This window comes from Diabrotica virgifera, chromosome 7 (assembly GCF_917563875.1).
Source record: "Diabrotica virgifera virgifera chromosome 7, PGI_DIABVI_V3a".
In the NCBI taxonomy this organism is placed as follows: domain Eukaryota; kingdom Metazoa; phylum Arthropoda; class Insecta; order Coleoptera; family Chrysomelidae; genus Diabrotica; species Diabrotica virgifera.
In genome coordinates, this window is record NC_065449.1 from 163,754,119 (window position 1) to 163,768,054 (window position 13,936).

At 30.7% G+C, this 13,936-nt stretch overlaps 1 long non-coding RNA gene across 1 annotated transcript; it reads right to left on the minus strand.

Moving 5' to 3' along the window:
• Positions 1 to 3,480: 3,480 nt before the first annotated feature.
• Positions 3,481 to 8,604, minus strand: LOC126888853 (uncharacterized). The gene is made up of 2 exons (XR_007699676.1): positions 6,983 to 8,604; positions 3,481 to 3,762 (listed from the first exon to the last, which is right to left on the minus strand). It is a non-coding gene; the product is annotated as an uncharacterized LOC126888853 (long non-coding RNA).
• Between the last annotated feature and the right edge of the window lie 5,332 nt (positions 8,605 to 13,936).

Here is a 13,936-nt window from a genome sequence, read left to right on the forward strand (position 1 = left end):
TACGCAATGTTTCCGAATATAATAACTGCATCCAGTACTGTTATATTCAATATTTTTACATGAATCAATACAACAGCTGCAATATCTTGTTTTCTTTTTTGAAAAATCTATATTATCCGCCATTTCAGTTTATGAAGTTTATCAAATGCACAAAACAAAACTGCCAACTGCCACTAACACAGCGTTGCCACATTTTATTTAGAAAATCTACTGTAAGTAAGTTTAGCTTACTAAAATCTACTTATCAAAAATTAAAATATACTATAAAACTTGTATTAATATATTTGTATATAATTTAGGACTTTTTATAATAAAAATAACAGCTGACTAACTAGAAATTTTTTTTATTTAGCTAATGCCTCGACAACTAATGGGCATTGGCATGGTGATGGTACAGTGGATTTTACCAATCAGGTAGCTAGTGTTATGTGTAGTGTGTGTGTGTGTTGAGAAGTGTCTTGTTACTTTGCAAAGTCGAAGTCATTGTCTTTGCAGAGACGCTATTTGTATCCGAACGTCTGCGGTCCCTCCGGTGGGTACCGATCCCACAAGGATAGAAACTATTTTCATTTATTAATTTATAATAAACGAAAAATTCTCTACCCTGGTGAGATTCGAACTCACGACCATTCGGACCTTTCGATCCAAAGGTAGGCGCTCTTACCACTGAGCCACAGAGGGAGTTTAACTAGAAATTAATATGACTGTTTGTAAACAAAAACCAAACTTTTTTATATCTTAACTGGGGAACAAAATGACCAACTATAATTAATTTTTATCAGTTTCACATTTAATATTTGTATATAATATTTTGTCATCCACTGATTTTAACATCTGCATGTCTGGATCACATTCTTCAAACAATTATTTCGCATTTTACATTAGAAACACGCAAACACAACATTTGTTGTTTTGCAAAGTTACATTTATTATAATTAGGCCCGGTCTTTTCACCTCCGAATAAATATGTATTAGGAAGTTTATCCAACAGATTACATGTAAATCTGTCAAATAAACCTCCGAATAACTTTTATTCGGAGGTGAAAAGACCGGGCCTTAGATATTTTAGTTTTCCATCGTTAGCTTCTAACAGGCTCACCGAATGCCAGAACTCTTCAATAACACCTGAAATAGGTACTGATTGCACTGCTACTTGAAATCTCCAAGTTTGTTACACCAGAATCCAGTTTCATTTCTGTTTAATATTCATCATCTACGTCCTGAATCTTATTTTCGGTAATGACATTGGGAAATTGTAACAAAATGTCTAAAAATTAATTTAGAAATGGGGTAAATACTATTAAAAAGCAAATTTTATTTTAGTCATAAGAAAATGTTGAAATATACCAAAAATCTACTAAAAAATATTGCCTACTAGAATTTTTTAAAAAATATCAAAAATCTACCAAAAAAGTAGAAATCTACTAAATGTGGCAACGCTGCACTAACAGCGCTGGAGAAAACCGTCAAATCCCCTCTCCTCTCCCCATGGCGCGCCATTTAAATTTATCAGATAAATGCACAAAACTGCCACTAACAGCGCTGGCGAAAGCTGTCAAATCCCCTCTACCCATCGGCTCATGGCCAATAGGTAATAGGTATTTAGTCCATTCCGAAGTTGTAGTTTTGTTTTTGACATTTCCCTTCTGACATAACCTATATGTGTATCATAAAATAATATAATATATTATATACAGGCATATTATGCCTTTTTTGCCTTTACACTTACTTGTGAATTGATTTTTTGTTTTATTTATTTACTGAATATAGAGAGACTTTTAAACTGTCCAAGGTTGTTCTAGCTTTGTTGTTTTAAAATTTGTGATGTTTGTTATAATGATAATAGGAGTCTTATTTAAATTGGTGCATTAAAAGGGATTTATTATATTATTAGCAGTAATTCCAAATGCGAATATTAGAGCAGGGCATTTAGCACAAAATAAATCGATTTTTAAATACAGCACCTAGAGATTTGCAACTTTTTGTATTGTGTTTAGGATGGTGTCAGAAAAAAGGTATACTATAGAAAAATGGGTGGAAATGACCCCCGGTGCTCAAAAATCCTCCACACTCCAGAAGACAACATGTCTTTGCAGTGATCTTGGGCACCAGGTAGTGCATCCAGAAGGTGACGTGACCATAGACATGTTTAAGTCTCTAGACACGAAAAGTTTAAAGTCTCTAGGTGCTGTATTTAAAAGTCGATTTATTCCTATGTTTTTAGTGCTAATGGTCTATATGTTTCAACACTATATCATGCCCAAAACACGCCATAATAATGTGTTTTGAAATGTCATAGAAACCTCATTTGTGACATTATTTACTTTTAATATTATATGACTACTGCATATGCATCCAATTTTCTGTAATTCTTGACGTTTTCGTAATCGAATTTTATCTGCACATTCTTTTGGCACCATCCCTAATTCCTCTAATTTAATCTAATAGCCTTTTAATAGTCTAATGAGATATGATGTAAGGTCCATCTGCACCGATCTGTTTAATGGATTAAAATTATTTGATGTAATTTAGTATGTTTACAAATTATAAAAAAAAGGGTGCCCGATATAATTTTGTTTTGACTATAATTAATGAATAATTAAAAAATTACTTTTTTTATATATTAAACAGTTATTTATGTATCAAGGGCATTAAATAGATGTTTATACCCTAAGGGCGACAAGCTTATAAATTACATAATTATGCATGTGGTGAATATAAAATTTTATGTCATAGCGGTTCATTGCGTCAGTTAAAGTTTTAATTTTATAATATAATAAATTAGAAGAAATACTGTATCGCAGCAGGTATTTAGTACTGTTGGTAGAAAAGTGATGTTGGTTAGCAATTTGGTATTAACATAAACAAAGTTTTTCTATGTGAAATTGTCAAAAAAGTCAGAATGCAAGAGAAATTCGATATTTCTGAAAAAAAGCCAATAAAGCGACTGAGAATCTATTACCAAATAAACGTATCTATGACAAGGAATACGCTAAATTTCAACCATGGATGACAGAAAATAATACTGAATGCGTAAATGAGACTGTACTACTGGCATACACTGTACAGGACGACCAAGAAAAACATGGAACAATAGGATAAGCAAGATTCTCAAAGAAAGAGGGAAGACATAGAGTGAGCCGAAGGAACTAGCTAGAGACAGAAAAGAGTGGTGTACATTTGTAGAAAAAAATTTAAGAGAGCTTGTACACCTCGACACCTTCGGGTATAAGAGGTTTTCGATTATGTATGCATGTTAATTATAGTCAGAACAAAATTATATCGGGCACCCCTTGTTTTTTATAATTGTTACCATACTAAATTACATATCCAATAATTTTAATCCATTATTAAACAGATCGGTGCAGATCGACATTATATTGGATCCTCTACTATAAATAAAAGATCCAAAGTACCAACAATACTGTCAGTAGTCTTAAAATATATTTATTAAAACATACCAACTGTAGAAAAATAATATAACTTATCAAATCTGTTTATTTAAAAAATACAGCTACTATTTATAATTATTATAAATATGATTTATACGTAATCATTTGATTTTAATTTCACACTATCACTTTGGACGGTTATAGTCTTTCTGGCATTATTCGAATTTCACTTTTATCCAATTGCGGTTGCAACTCCAATAGAGTCATGTAACAGTTTTGTAACTTGATTTGTGGACGTCCGTGAGAGCGGTTGCAACTCCACTGGAGATTCCTGTGGCAGTTCTGTACTGGAAACTGTGTCAGAGAAATCCTAAAAAAATATTTTTGTTAGATTCCAAAGCCACAAGAATAATGGAAACATATAGCAAAGGAATTTGAAGCAAGATTGAACTTTCCCCATTGCTTCGGTGCCGTTGACGGCAAATATGTGCAGAGTATTCTACCAAATGGGCAAGGTTCCTATTTTTATAACTATAAAGGATTTCATAGTATGGTTTTGATGGCAGTTGTAAATGCTAATTATGAGTTCATAATATACGAATTTGGCGTGAATGGGAGAATTTGTGATGGAGGTGTTATAGAGCAAACAATATTTTACAACAAATTAAAAGAAAATACATTACAAATTCCAGTCTTTGATCGCCTCAGTGGTTCAGATAAAATGCTTAGTGACGTGTTTATTGGTGTTGAAGCTTTTGCCTTAGCTCCACATTTCTTAAAACCGTTTAATCAAAGAGAATTAACAAATGAACGCAAAATATTCAATTACCGCCTGTCAAGGACAAGGCGAGTTGTAGAAAATGCCTTTGGTATTTTAGCTAACAGATTTTGAATTTTCCATACCACTATTAATTTAAATCTAAAAACTGTATATATCATTGTCATGACATATTGTGTACTCCATAACTTTTTGAGAATTAAATATGCTTCAACCTATACTCCCATTGGAAGCTTAGACGTTGACAATAGGAATGGTTTAAGAACAGAAGATTCTAATCTCATTGATATGCAGAGATAACATTATATAAGTATTTCCAGAGACGCCAAGCAAACTAAGGATAAACTTTTTTTATGGTATTTCAATAATGAAGGTAGTGTACCATGACAAAATAGCCATGGTGTAATTCATAATATAGTTTAATTATAGAATTTAATTCAAGTTCTAAATATTGTGAACGTAGATATAGTTTAATAAAGAAATTTTTTTAAATTAATCATGGTTTTTAATTGATAGAAACTTACAAAATACCTTTTCAGGTAGATATGATTATTCCACAAACGCAAATATGCAACAAATATGTGTGTCAAGTGTCAACAATAGAAATAGCAGGAAATTTCTTAGACAGTTAGAAATTCGATTAGCATCTTTTATTTCGACAAAAATTTGGCATCCATGCCCAAAATTCTGCTTAAATTTTTGTAGAGAGTAGAAAGACTTCCGGAGTGGAAATTGAAACACCAATCAGTAGTAAATTAAGAAATGCAATTTTCTTTACACCTACAACAGTGGCTCAATCCCATATGAACATAATACTACATTAAATATGCCACAAGAACTTAGCAGAAATACATAAGTTGATTAATTATTATATTCTATTATTATAAGTATATAAATTTTTTTTGGCAGTAGTACCCCAATATTGGAAAATTAAATACTAAAATGGTAAAAGAAATTTATATGATTTAAAAGAATTCTCTATTTTAGAATGAACTAAAAATATAAAAATAAAATATTGCCTCTTTTAATTTTTCAATCATTAAAGTGTATGCTTCATTCTCTACTTTTCACCTTCCATAATGCATGCCAGCTCAAAAATTTGTACAACTCTTCAATTAAGAATAGGTTTGCAATGCTTCTAATATCACTCATTTCGACTGTCCACCTTGAAAACTTTTGCCGGACTGAACTTCTGACCACACTTCAAGTAAAACTGCACAGGTAAAATCTTCAGCATGTTGACGAGAGTACAGGCGGCGCTTGGAGGCTTACATGTGATACCGTCTTGCTGCTCTTACCTGCGCAAATGAGTCTCTGCAGACATGGTCTCAGGCAAAACGTAGTGTGTAGCCAGTGTATTATACTACAGACCTCAAGGCTCTGAGGATAGTCAGCATAATTTAGATTGCTCAGATTTCTGCATTATTATTATGAATGATATATGTACAACGTTATGCTGTCATGACATTTGCAAAAAAAATTGTTTGTATTGATGGTACCTATGGAACTAATATTGGTGAAGGCGTTGCTGTGACATACATGATTTCAAATAGAATGAATACTACAATTTCTACCTAATAATATCACTACAGATATGTTTATGAGAGATATAATGGAAACTTTTTATAACGGATGGACAGCAGTGATAATGTGACAGCTGTGTCTAATCGATTATTTTGTTCCTGGCACATTGATTGTGCCTGGAAAACTAATCTAACAAAAATTTCTGTAGTTGAAAAAAGAATGGAAGTATGTATACAAGTGCTTGAAATTTATACAAAGTACTTTAGAAGTTAACAACTTTTAAAAAGATTTGTTGAATTTTCCAACTGGAGAATGATTCTGGTACTGTTAAATTTTATGAGTACCTGAGTAAAAATTATAGTTTGAATACTAAGTCGGGGTTCTACTGTTATAGAAAGGAATTACTAACAAATACAAATATGTACTTGGAGAGTATGCACAGTATTATAAAAAGGTGAAACAACTAGATAAAAGCATGCATAATTTGACACACTACACTCGAGATAAACAAGTGGAAAGACTAATTCAGATAACAAAAGGTTTGTAAATATGTTTTGATTTAATTTTGTCAACATTTTTGTGGCTTTCAGGAAAAAGGACTGATTGATTGACTGCCATTAATTGTAGCCACAAATTATAAATTTGATATTGAAAGTGTGGAAGGAAATGATGAATTTAAAAAATGGATAATTAAAAATAAAACAAACTCAAAAATATGTACTGTTACAGAGAAACTGTTTAATGTATGTTATCTTGTCAGCTACATACTATGTAAAATATGCTACCATTCCTACTCATGTACTTGCCTTGATTATTTTATTAAATTAAATTCAATCAAATCTTTAATTCAATCAAATATTTGCCAGCACATTCACTACCTTTGTATTACATGAGTCACACTAAATAATTAAGTTCCAAGCAGTGATATTTGGGAAGAACTGGAGTCTTCAGCACCTACGCACACATCAAAAACCGAGGGATAGATAGAAATTACATGAGATACTATCTGCTCAGCACTGTAAGTAATTGCATTAGGTCAAAAATGCAACAGTGAAGATATTTTAATGACAGCCGTTAATCAAATTAAAGCTGTGAAAGCCAACAAATTTCACGTTGATCCAAATATGAGACTTGAGAAAATTCAGAAAGGGTGAAACAGGTGTCATTTTCTACCAAGAAAAAGACAGTGTCTACGTCTGGTAAACTATTAAGGAAGCCCAATATCGCAGAGTCCTCCAATTTGAATGAAGTATCCTCTAAATGGTATGTATTTGCATAATGCCTGTACCTATGTGTTGTGAGTACACAATTAAGTAATCAGCAAACTGCATGTCCATTTCTTGTTTAAGTTCACCATTATCTATAAATAGTTTTTCGCAGATTTTAAAACAACAAAACTAGAACAACTTGCAACAGAACAACTCCTCTATATTCAATGAAACAAGAATCAATTCAATTTCAATATACAACTACAACTCCTTGTATACAACACAATAAAACACAAAACATAGGTTAGGTTAAGAGGATCGGAACGTATTTTCGGCTGCAATGCTATTCAAATGGGGATTCATTTTTTTCAAATCCTGAGAAAACTAATAAGTATTTTGGAAAAATTTAAACGCAGAATGAAAGATTACGTTATTAGCGAGGGCCGAAAGTCCCTGAGAACTTCTACAATGTTTATTTTAATAAGTTACAGGGGTGAAAAAACTAAGAGAAAATTTAGTGTGATTTTTAAATTCAAATATCTCATTCAAAATAAACTTTTTATTTATTCTAAGGGACTTTCGGCCCTCGGTAATAATTTAGTCTTTCATTCTGCGTTTAAATTTTTCAAAAATATTTATTGGTTTTTTCAGGATTTGAAAAAAATGAACACAATGCCGTGGTAATATTTTCCAAATCTGTCTTTGTCTTACAACGCACTCAACCGAATATAATATTGTCAGCATATATTGTCAGTCAGACACTGACAATCAGTGACAATTTTAAATATTTGACATTGCATCGGGAATATTTTGAGAAATTGATTAAATATTATTGATATATAGTGTATTTGATAAATAATTGATTTAAGACGTGAACTTAATAAAAAGTTATTTATTGTGTATTATTTGTGAAAGATCCAAGCAGAGAATACATCAGATATATCCTGTGATCCAAGTATTTTGTTGTTAGAGATGTTCAAAATTGTAAGCGTTCCAAAATAACAACATATTATTAAAAAATCACTTTAACACTTTTCCTCTTTTCTCGATTGATTATTAGTTTTTGTTGTACAAATAAATTATTACAATCACTGAAAACATAGTTAGTGAAAAAATTATCACATTTATTAACTGAATTAATAATTTGCAATTATAAAAATAACAGTTATCCAAGAACATTCAAAAGCCATCTCTTTAAATTAATTATGACATTTTCAAGTAGAATGACATTCTAGTAATGTTTACATATCCACACCAGCGTGAATTTTACTACACGTAATTTGCCGTGTAAAGACAGAAAAAGTAGGGATACACGTAAAATATTTGCGAATTATGTACCCATAGCCTTAAATAAAACGGAAATGTCAAAACAAACTACAACTTCGGAATGGACTAAATACCTATAGTCCACTTTACATCAACAATAAATTGGACAAGAAATTGACCAAGTTATTCAAGGCCAAATTTGACGTGTAAAAGCACACTTTGACATCTAAGTTTGTTCGTTATAAACTTCACGTGAAGAAATTGACGAAAAAGAAAATTGTTCTATTTTTTCATTTATTTGGCGTGAATTCAGTGTCACCAACCTGTGTCTATTTGGCGGGAAGTGGAAGTAGAGCTTTTTGTTTATTATTATTTGTTGAGGTCGAGTCTTTCATGCTCATGACAACCTAAAAATTTTGATTGGAAAATGCATATAAGATAAGGGGGTGGGAAAATGGAAATTAGTGGCTTTTTTGCAGTTCTGTCTGTTAGTTTTGCTCTGGCTGGGTCTCTTTTGTTTAAACAATTATGTAAGTATTATAAAAACGTTTTCAATTTTCTGTATTCTTTAGGAAACGAATTATTTATGCATATTATTACCTGTAAATAGTAGTACCTATTTCCTATTTCTTTTGATTTTTAATTGTAAAGAATAGAAAAATTACCATTCATTTTAATTTTTTAGAATCAGCTGAAAGTGGTCTACAAAAAAACCAGGAAGGAAACGTATTATAGCCTTGTTGTGGCTATGAAAGGCAAAAGAAAGATACCTATAAAAAGTGTATTGACTAGTTGGAAGAAACTCCACATTGTCGATGCATAATAAGATATTACTTTATAAACAAATATCAAGACCTAGGAATGGAACCTGGATAATATAGTCATCAAGAAGATAGCAGGAGGTCATGAGCAACAACAACTTCATAAGTATGAGAATATTGAGGAAATCCAGCTCCTCGATATCTACTACTGGACAAACTAGAAGATTGAAGAGGACAAAGCCTTTTGAACTAGTTTGAGTGATAGGTGATAGTGAAAAGCAGAGCGTAGTGCTTGTGTGCCTGTGTATGTTAGAATAGTGCACGATCTTGTTAGATTAGATAAGAGACGCTATAGGGTAAGCTCTTCATTTTAAGGAACAGTAGTAATTTAGGTTAAATTAAAATTGCTCATTGGTCAGTTATGACCAGATTGTAATTCTCTGATGTTTGGCAAAAAGGGCTGAAGTCAGAATTGCACATCAATAATGTTTTGATGATTTCTGGACCATAAAAAAAGTGTTGCAGACTTAAACTGTATGTACCAATAAAAAGAGCCGATTTTTCTGGTCCAGAAATCATCAAAACATTATCGATGTGCAATTCTGACTTAAGCCCTTTTTCCCAAACATCAGAGAATTGCAATGTACAATTCAATACAAATGAATCATCATCGTAGTGATGATTATGGAAAAATATATATATATATATATATATATATATATATATATATATATATATATATATATATAGAAATATATATATTTTGTGCAATAAAAATGTTTATATTTATCAAGGATGTATTATTTGGTATGGCCACATATACTTCTGGTATATCGTCGGTGATGTGACAATACCTCCTATCTGCTTTTTCATGAATTTTGTAGGAGACGAAAAACCATTTTTAGGGTCATCTGTTTTCACATGTAAATTTTGACATGTTTTGTAGTAAATAGATAATTGAATTTACTACAAAACATGTCAAAAAATATCATATGAAAACAGGAGGTGACTGTAACAAAAGTTTTTAGTCTCTCTTACAAAATGGTTAACAGTTAATAGAGAGACAGATAATCGAGGTTCCACTGTATAGTGAAATTTGGACACCCGACACCCCATACAAATTTTATGGGGGTTTTGTTCGTTTAACCCCCCCCCCAAACTTTTGTGTAAGTTACAATTGAATTATTATTGTGGTACTATTAAACACAATGTTTTTAAAACTTTTTTGCCTCTTAGTACTTTTTTGAAGTCAGTTTTTATCGTGATATTTTGAATATTTGTCAAATCCACCACATATTTGTATATGGTTAAGTACGATTGTAGAGACTAATAATATGAAAATTTATTTATGATTTACATTTTTAGGTATATTTTGAACAGTGTTGCCAATCGGCGGATAATTATCCGATTTGCGTACCTTTTTGAGAGTTGTCGTATCTTCTTCGTATCTTTAAATAAATCGGATATTTGCGGATATTTTTCAGTGTATCTACCATATACTAAAACTTTTTCATCCATATATTCCCAACACCAACAACATATTAATTTTCTTTGGTTCGACCCAATTTTTTATACTGGATGAATGTTAGTGACATCCGATATTTTTCATCTTTTGACAAAAGGGACATGTGCCAATTCTTTTGTTTAGAATTTAAATGCACAAGTGCGTGCACTTAAGACATACTAATCCTAAAAACCGTCTGCCGTCCGATGTTAGTTATGAGTTTTTAGTTTTTAAGCCTATGAAAGCAAATTCACCCACGATTTAGTTTTATTTTCATTGTATGTAGTGCAGATCTTAAGAGGATCGGTACATATTTTCGGCTGCAATGCTATTCAAATGGGGATTCATTTTTTTCGAATCCTGAGAGAACTAATAAGTATTTTTGAAAAATTTAAACGCAGAATGAAAGATCACGTTATTAGCGAGGGCCGAAAGTCCCTGAGAACTTCTATAATGTTTATTTTAATAAGTTACAGGGGTGAAAAACTAAGAGAAAATTTAGTGTGATTTTAAATTTCAAATATATCATTCAAAATAAACTTTTTATTTATTCTAAGGGACTTTCGGCCCTCGGTAATAATTTAGTCTTTCATTCTGCGTTTAAATTTTTCAAAAATATTTATTGGTTTTTTCAATATTCGAAAAAAATAAACACAATGCCGTGGTAATATTTTTCAAATCTATCTTTGTCTTACAACGCAGTCAGCCGAATATAATATTGTCAGCATATATTGTCAGTCAGACACTGACAATCAGTGACAATTTTAAATATTTGACATTGCATCGGGAATATGTTGAGTTTTTTTTTTGTTTTCTGATTCTGGCTTTGGTTTAGAACTAGAACCTTTAGCCACGTAATTGTATAACTTATTACTAAGTCAGGGGAGTAATGTGTAGTGTGTGTGTTGAGTAAGTGTCTTGTTACTTTGCAAAGTCGACGTCATTGTCTTTGCAAAGAGACGCTAATTGTTTCCGAACGTCTGCGGTCCCTCCGGTGAGTACCGATATGTTGAGTTATTGATTAAATATTATTGAAATATAATGTATTTGATAAATAATTGATTTAAGACGTGAACTTAATAAAAAGTTATTTATTGTGTATTATTTGTGGAAGATCCAAGCAGAGAATACATCAGGATAATATATTCTGTGGTCCAAGTATTTTGTTGTTAAAGATGTTCAAAATTGTAAGCGTTCCATAACAATATATTATTAAAAAATCACTTTAACACTTTTCCTCTTTTCTCGATTGAGTATTAGTCTTTGTTGCACAAATAAATTATTACAATCACTGAATACATAGTGAAAAAATTATCACATTTATTAACTGAATTAATAATTTCCAATTATAAAAATAACAGTTATCCAAGAACATTCAAAACCCATCTCTTTAAATTAATGATGACATTTTCAAGTAGAATGACATTCTAGTAATGTTTACATATCCATACCAGTGTGAATTTTACTACGCGTAATTTGCCGTGTAAAGACAGAAAAAGTAGGGATACACGTAAAATATTTGCGAATTATGTACCCATAGCCTTAAGTAAACGTCTGTTGAAATAAGTTTTGGTTTGTGAAAATACTTTTTTATTCGCGGTGTGCAAGTACTTGGAAAGGGAAATGAGAAACGACCCTGCGCGAGTCGCGGAGAAATATTGCAACTTTCTTAAACAATTCATATTGTCAATTGAAATTGTCAAATTGACCTATATTTCATACCTTCTGTCAATGAAGCAGGAAAATTATATATTGCTCCACAATATTGATATGATATGCAATTATTATATAAAGGTAAATTTAATTAATTGTATTTTGCTTGCAGTACTGCATTTTAATAACTAATTTTATTTATACTTTTCATAACATAACCTGAATCTTATTTTTTCTTTTATTTTTTTGGACTATGGCCTTGACAATTATCCAGTAACCAGGACCATATAATTGGCCAATATAATTAAAAGTGCGAATAATAGTACAGAGCGTAGAAATAGGGGTCGCTTTGCCGAACTTGCACGGTCCCAATAATGGATAAATCGATAAATGGTTAATAAAAAATGTTAAGGTGGGTAAAAATTTTTACTAACGTGTGGATATTGAAATATAATAATGAATTTGTTTTAGACCAAATCAAATAATGAAAACAATATAATGCACTGCCTTACTTCATTTGACGTATCTTGCTGAGATTGCTAAATCCTTATTGGTTAATTGATAATTATAAAATGTTTATTAAGAATAAAATTGTAAAATAAAATAGTTAATAATTTAGTAAATAATAAATAATTTAATTTCTATTCGATAATTAAGAATAATATCACCTGTCTTACAGGTTATATATTTTTCTACACTTTAATCACAGATGTACACAAAATATATAACGTTACTCAGAATAAGGTAGTCATTTGTAGAATACCAAATGGAAAATTCTAAAATAATGTGTTAAAATAGCGAATTTTCCAGATTTTTCGGACATGAGATGTACCTAGTTAAATCGGTTCTTTTTTGTAAAGTTCTGTCAAATCTAATATCTTAAACAAAACCAATTCATCAAAACATGTTATACCTAATTATATTTATGATTTTTTCGAGAAATGTAATGATACTATGCAGAAAAGAACTTTCCGGCACAGAAACGTCACTTTTCTGCACACTACTGTCAGTTATTCTGTGAGAAAATATTAAGTTTGTTAACCTAAAATTGTGCAGAAGAATGCATTTGGAATAGTGGTTGTAGAAAAATCTACTTATTTGAAACTAGTAATATCTAGATATCTACTAATTCACTCAAAAATTCTTCAAATTTTTTGCCTATAAAAATTATTTAGTCGGGCATTAAACGTTGAACGCACCACGGGTATTATGGGTAATAACCTTAATATCTTAATAACTACAAGACTGTCAAATACATTTCTATTGTTTTAGTTGTAATAAATCTTTGGTTGTTAAAAGAGCGTAGGCGCAAAGTTTCGGACCAATAATCTTTAAACGTATTCATTTATTTGAAATACACATTTGTATTTGAAAGATTACATTATAACCGAGGGCCGAAAGTCCCTTAGAATAAAGAAAATGTTTCTTTTGAATGAGATATTTGAAATTAAAAATCACACTCAATATTCTCTTTTCCTTTCACCCATGTAACTTATTAGAATAAAAATTATAGAAGTCTTCTGGGACTTTCGGCCCTCGGTAATAATATAATATTTCATTCTGCGTTTAAATTTTTAAATAATACTTATTAGCTTTCTCAGGACTCGAAAAAAATATTGCATTTTAAAAGCATTGACCAGAAATTTTGCGCCTATGCTATTAATGTAGCTGTAGTTTTTTTGTATTGATTTATTTATTATTTATTTTTCTAGTACCTAGTTTTAGGTAGTTATTACGTTTTAATAAAATAATATTTAAAAGTGTTTTTTTTACTTAAATAATTATAATAAATATAACGATCCAAATAATGAAATATTTAGATTTATTTATTTATTTAGAATTTAACACTT